Raw genomic sequence first — 6,760 nt, forward strand, 5'->3', positions numbered from 1 at the left:
GCTCGAGCCCTAGCTAGCTATTCCGCCATGGCCGAGATCTCGCTGCCGCCGCCGCGTAGCTCGCCATTGCTAGCCATCCCTGCTGATCAAACAGAGCGCGAAGTCGAGCTCTTGAAGCTCCTAGGAGGCCTATGAGCCCCTTAGCCAGCCTTCTAGCGCTTCGTAGCACTCTCCATGGTACTCCGCGGCGCGGGATGGTCGCCAGCGGCTAACCCCGGCCGGCTGACGTGTCCCTGTTTAATTAGTCGCTAATGACTCCGTTACCTAGCCACTGAGGCGCTGACTAGTGGGACCCCCAGTTAATTACGTTGGTTAAACTCTCTGTTTAGGGTTAGTTTAATTCCCGTCTACAAATCAATTCTCTTGTTAGCTTTGACTGCTTCAAGCAAGCTACAAACTCAAAAGAAAATTTCCTTTTACTTATAACTGAGCTGCTGATGGCCGCGCAGAATCTGGAAGCTCAGTTGTGATTGTGATGGAAGGGGGGCAAGAAACTGTCAATAAACATAAGAACTGCGCTGGTAAACATGAGGCGTCCAAGCTTTGTTGTTCTTACCTACTTTTGTGGTCGTCCTCACGATTAACTTGACGCGAATGGGGGCATAGGTGTGCCTTTTATAAGGGCGTTGAAATTGTTGGATGAATTACAAATTCCATGGACATCTTCAGAAACGACGCGTAAGCGTCTAGTACGTAATCCCAACTATGCAACCATGCGCGCTAGCCTGAAATCGCAGTGCTTCTTTAGTTTAATATAGATACAGAGATGAAGTCAATAGATACAGAGATGAAGTACAACGGTAGATACAAAGATGAAGTCAATCATCAGATTCAGAAGAGGCAACAAAAACAAACTCTGATGAGCAGGCTCACCATCAGATCCAATAGATTCAGAATAAATACTACACGTTATATGAGAGGAACATTGCACTTGGCGCGATGTTGATGAAAGGGGAGAATAAGAAATCTTTCTGACGAAAAGCAGCAGCCTTGGTTTCTTTTCCAATTAATTAAGAGAGTCAGCTTCTTTAGAACTACACTAGACAATCAGGCAAGAACTGTTCGAATTGGCTGACATTGTCTGTTTTCAGTTAACGTCCTGGTTACTAGTATCAATATGGATAAAGAGAACTCGTGCCTCAGTTATCAGCCTGCTAAGAGCATCTGCAGTCGGACCTCTCAAACCCGCCTTATACATCTGGGCGGGCTGACCGGTCATATTTTTTCGAACCAGACGGACGCCACAAACGGGCCTCAAACGCCCGGGCTGACCGGCACCCCTCATATCCAGCCAAAATATGGGGCGGATATGGGGGCGCCTGGGCGCGCCCGCCACGTCAGACTGACGAAGGGGTCCCAGCCGGAAACGCCCTCATATCTGGCGGTCCGAAGCTCGTCTCCTCCATCAGACCGGTGGCGCCGCGCGGCGCAGCTCCGGCGGGCCGCGTAGTGCATTGTCCGGCTATTTGAGACGACCGGCGGCACCGAAACCCTACCATCCATCCACATTTTCCTCCTCATTGTGACGCCCCCGATTTGACCGTACACTAATCATACACGCAACGTGTACGATCAAGATCAGGGACTCACGGAAAGATATCACAACACAACTCTAAAAATAAAAATAAGTCATACAGGCATCATAATACAAGCCAGGGGCCTCGAGGGCTCGAATACAAGTGCTCGATCATAGACGAGTCAGCGGAAGCAACAATATCTGAGTACAGACATAACTTAAACAAGTTGCCATAAGATGGCTAGCACAAACTGAGATAGAGATCGAAAGAGGCGCATGCCTCCTGCCTGGGATCCTCCTAACTACTCCTGGTCATCGTCAGTGGTCTGCACGTAGTAGTAGGCACCTCCGGTGTAGTAGGAGTCGTCATCGACGGTGGCGTCTGGCTCCTGGGCTCCAGCATCTGGTTGTGACAACCAGGTAGAAGGGAAAGGGGGAAAAGAGGGAGAAAAGCAACCGTGAGTACTCATCCAAAGTACTCGCATGCAAGGAGCTACACTACATATGCATGGGTATATGCGTAAAGGGCCATATCGGGGGACTGAACTGCAGAATGTCAGAATAAGAGGGGGATAGCTAATCCTGTCGAAGACTACGCTTCTGGCCACCTCCATCTTGCAGCATGTAGGAGAGAGTAGATGGTAAGTTCACCAAGTAGCATCGTATAGCATAATCCTACCCGGCGATCCCCTCCTCGTCGCCCTGTTAGAGAGCGATCACCGGGTTATATCTGGCACTTGGAAGGGTGCGTTTTATTAAGTATCCAGTTCTAGTTGTTATAAGGTCAAGGTACAACTCCGGGTCGTCCTTTTACCGAGGGACACGGCTATTCGAATAGATAAACTTCCCTGCAGGGGTGCACCACATTACCCAACACGCTCGATCCCATTTGGCCGGACACACTTTCCTGGGTCATGCCCGGCCTCGGAAGATCAACACGTCGCAGCCCCACCTAGGCTCAATAGAGAGGTCAGCACGCCGGTCTAAATCCTATGCGTGCAGGGGTCTGGGCCCATCGCCCATTGCACACCTGCACGTTGCGTACGCGGCCGGAAGCAGACCTAGCCCCCTTAATACAAGCGCGAGCTTACGGTCCAATGCGGCGCACGGCACTCAGTCGCTGACGTCAAAAAGAGCTTCGACTGATACCACGACGCCGAGTGCCCATAACTGTTCCCGCGTAGCTGGTTAGTGCGTATAGACCAAATGGCCAGACTCAGATCAAATACCAAGATCTCGTTAAGCGTGTTAAGTATCCGCGAACGCCGACCAGGGCCAGGCCCACCTCTCTCCTAGGTGGTCTCAACCTGCCCTGTCGCTCCGCCACAAAGTAACAGTCGGGGGCCGTTAGGAACCCAGGCCCACCTCTACCGGGATGGAGCCACTTGTCCTTTCAGCCCCCTCATCAGAATCACTTGCAGGTACTCAACGAGCTAACCCGACTTTAGTCACCACATGTGTCATGTATATAAAGTATATAGTATATACCCGTGATCACCTCCCGAAGTGATCACAGCCCAGTAGTATAGCATGGCAGACGGACAAGAGTGTAGGGCCACTGATGGAAAACTAGCATCATATACTAAGCAGTAGGATAGCAGGTAAGGGTAACAACTGTAGCAACAATGGCAGGCTATGCAGCAGAATAGGATTAACCGAAAGCAGTAACATGCTACACTACTCTAATGCAAGCTGTATAGAGAAGAATAGGCGATATCTGGTGATCAGGGGGGGCTTGCCTGGTTGCTCAGACGAGAAGGAGGGGCCGTCGGTGATGTAGTCGATCACAGGGGCATCAGCATCGTCACGGGGTCTACCGAAGAGAAGAGGGGGGAGAAACAGTAAATACATAGCAAGCAAGTGCATAACAGGACAACAGACAGAGCTAGACGTGTTGTAACGCGGTGCTACACGATACCGGCGAAGGGGGAAGTCAACCGGGAATGTTTTCCCGGTTCCGGACCTGTGTCAGACAGATGACCAGAGGAGGAAAGTTCCATGTCGAGCATGCTAGGGGCATGTGACAGATGAACGGACTGCATATTCGGATTCGTTGGATTTTTCTGAGCAACTTCCATGTAGAAAACATTTTCATCCGAGTTATGGTTTAATTTCTATGAATTTTCAAAGATTAAAGCATTATGTGGAATATTAATATTAACAGAAAAGGAATACTACGCTAGCATGACATCACTGTGACGTCAGCAGTCAACAGGACGGCTGACCAGGTCAAACTGACCAGTGGGGCCACAGGGACCCGCATGTCAGCCTCTGTGGGTTAACAGTGGATTAATTGTTCACACAGGGTTAATTAGGGGTGTGGGCCCGATGTGTCAGTGAGTATTCTAATTAGCAGATTAGTTTGAAAAACTTAATTATCTTAATTAAGCGCAAGGGCCCACAAGTCAGTGGCAGGGGGTGAACAGTGCCCGCGTTGACCGTAGTCAACGCGGTCAACTGAGGCGCTGGGGCCCACGGTCAGCCTCACCGGGGTGGGCCCTACGCTTGCCAGGTCAGCGGCGGCGCCGGAGGAGCTCCGGCGAGCTCGCGCACGACGGCAGATCGCCGGAGATGCTCGGAAAAGCGCCACAAGACACCAAATCGCACGCGGTTTGTTGCATTCAAACGAGGACTCGATGCCGCGCCGCGTGGTGTGGTCGGTTGGACTCGGGGGTGACCCGAACTACGCCGGCGACGAGTGTGGGCGGCGGTGGCTTTTGGATGGAAGTGGATTAGGAGCAGCAGTGCGCAAACGGGCGAGGCAAAGGGGGAGCGAGGTCCTACGCGCGCGGGCGAGCTAAACGGGCACTGGCGCGGGACCATTTGGTCGTCGGAAGCTCGTCGGCGATGAGCCCCCGTGGTGATGGGCTCGGGCACGTACGAGACGGCAACTACGGGCACGTTGGGGGCGAGGAGAAGAGAGCGGGGAGGAAGGAGAGCTCACCGCGGAGCACAAGGAGGCTCGGTGGCGGTTTAGGAGCTGCAGGGGCGGCGCCGGAGACGAAGAAGATCGACGGCAGCCGGAGATGGGGACGAGGACGAACAGCGGCTGCGGTGCTTCCCAGCTCCACCTGAGGGCACCAGACGACGGAGTCGACCCCGGCGGATCTTCACGACAAGACGGCGGAGCGAGGCGGTGGCTGTGGCCGTGGTGACGACGGAGAACGGCGGCGACCGCGTCGGTCTCCTCTCCAAAACGAAGCAGAGGGAGAGGTGGATCTGGGGGAGGAGAGGTGCAAGTGGGGGGAAGAGGGGATCGAGGCGACAAGGAGGGAGGGGATCCTTATCCCCTCTTCGGTGAGGCGCGTGGCAACGAGCGGGTTCGACGGCGACCGCTCGCGCGGGTCAGTCGAACAGGAGAAAGGGGAAGACGACAGGGGAGGGGAAGTGGGCCGGCTGGCGTGGGCCGACGGCCAGCTGGGCCGTTTGGTCCAGTGGGGCAGGGGCCTTTTTTTTCTCTCTGTTAGCTTTGTTTTCTGTTTTTGTATTTTCTTTTCTTTTATTTATTTCCCTTTTCTGTTTTATTTAAATTTAGGGCATCTTAGCATTTTCTAAATATGTGTTTTCTTCACAACAATTACCTATGCAATATTTGGCACTAACCGAACATTTTTGTTCTAATGCTTGAAAACTTTTGTTGTTTGCCATATTTTTGAATTTGAATTTTGAATCGGTTTCGATCTAACGCGAGATTAGCAACAGTAATCGAGGTGACGTGGCATCATTAGCAGAGGTTACTGTAGCTTGATTATCCGGGCGTCACACTCATGTCCGCCGCCGCCGCCACTTTCCTCTCCACCCCTCCGCCTAGTAGCCATGCCCCCACGCCGCCAGATGAGGAAAGCGAGCCCTTTCTGACGCCGGAGCGCCGACTCGAGCTCCTTGAGCAGATCCGGGCTAGGTGCGAAGCCCGGATCACCGCGGGGCTACCTCCGGATGCATTGGATCCGGAGGAGTTGGAGGAGGAGGGGGACTTTGAGGAGGAGGAGGATGTGGGGGACGCTGGCGATGGGGATCTGCATGCGGAGCCACAGGCCATCCTCGATCCCCTCCGGTCGGAGTCGGCTGTGGAGGCAAGATGCCATCGCCGACAGGAGATGGAGGCGCAAGAGGCCGTGGAGGAGGCGGAGATGTTTGCCTACTTGGATGAGGTCGAGCAGGAGGAGAATGAGCCGAAGCCCCCTCTACCCGCCCGTCCAGCCGGCGCCCGGCACCGTTGTCGTGGACATCTCCGACGACGAAGAGTAGCTAGGGTAGTACGTAGATGTAGTACGTAGGATTCCTTTTGCATGCTTTATATGGATCTAGGGATGAAATATGAGAGAAGCGGGTGCAGAGTGGCTCATTTGAGGCGTGCCCGGTCAGTGCCAGTGGATGCGCCCGGATGGGTCTGCGGGCGTTTGAGGGGCCGGATTTGCAAAGTCCGGTTGTAGATGCTCTAAGAGCATCTCCAACAGCCGCGCGGTTGTGCGACGTGCTAAAAAACTTTTACAACGTCGAAATAGCGTTTTCGCGCGGGGGAGGTTGTTTGCTTTTTCAGGCGCTGCAAATTTTAGCGCGCCGATGTAGCGCCGGTAGGCGCTGCAAAATCCAGCGTGCATGACGAGCCGGTGCTTGAAAAAAATGAAACAACACATATGAAAAAATACGAAACTACACATAGTTCAAATTCATAGAATATAAAAACATCACATAATTCAAGTCCCCCACCACAAGCTAGTTGATACGATGCAAATAAAACTATGCTTCTAGATAAGACGATGCAAATAAACTAGATAAAACTACTACTCCTCACCTCCTCGGTGGTGTAGTCCGACGACCTAAACTCGCCGGTCCATCGAGGATCTTCCTCGTCCCAGGTCGACGCAGGTCTCGGGTCACACTGGACTTCCCCAGTGCCTTTCGCTCACGCTTGTCCGCCCGACGCGCGACTCGCTCCGCCCTGCTCTACGCCCAGAACTCATTCTCAGTGACGACATCTTGCGGGAAGCGCTCGCGCCACACCGCCATGGCGTGCTCATCCGCCTCGGCGATGAGGAGGCGGTCCCGCCTCCGCTGAACGCGGCGATCCTCGTCGGTGATTAGTCGCAGGGGAGGTGTGAGTTCCTGCGCCTGCTCGCGCGTGCGAGAAGTTCATCTGCGCCCGTGGCCTCCCGAGGGGCCACGCCGCAGCGTCGTACGCGCGGGCGGCCTCGTGGGCGGTCTCGAACGTCCCGAGCCCGAGGCGTGTATCGCCAGAACGGA

This window comes from Aegilops tauschii, chromosome 6 (assembly GCF_002575655.3).
Source record: "Aegilops tauschii subsp. strangulata cultivar AL8/78 chromosome 6, Aet v6.0, whole genome shotgun sequence".
Lineage (NCBI taxonomy): Eukaryota > Viridiplantae > Streptophyta > Magnoliopsida > Poales > Poaceae > Aegilops > Aegilops tauschii.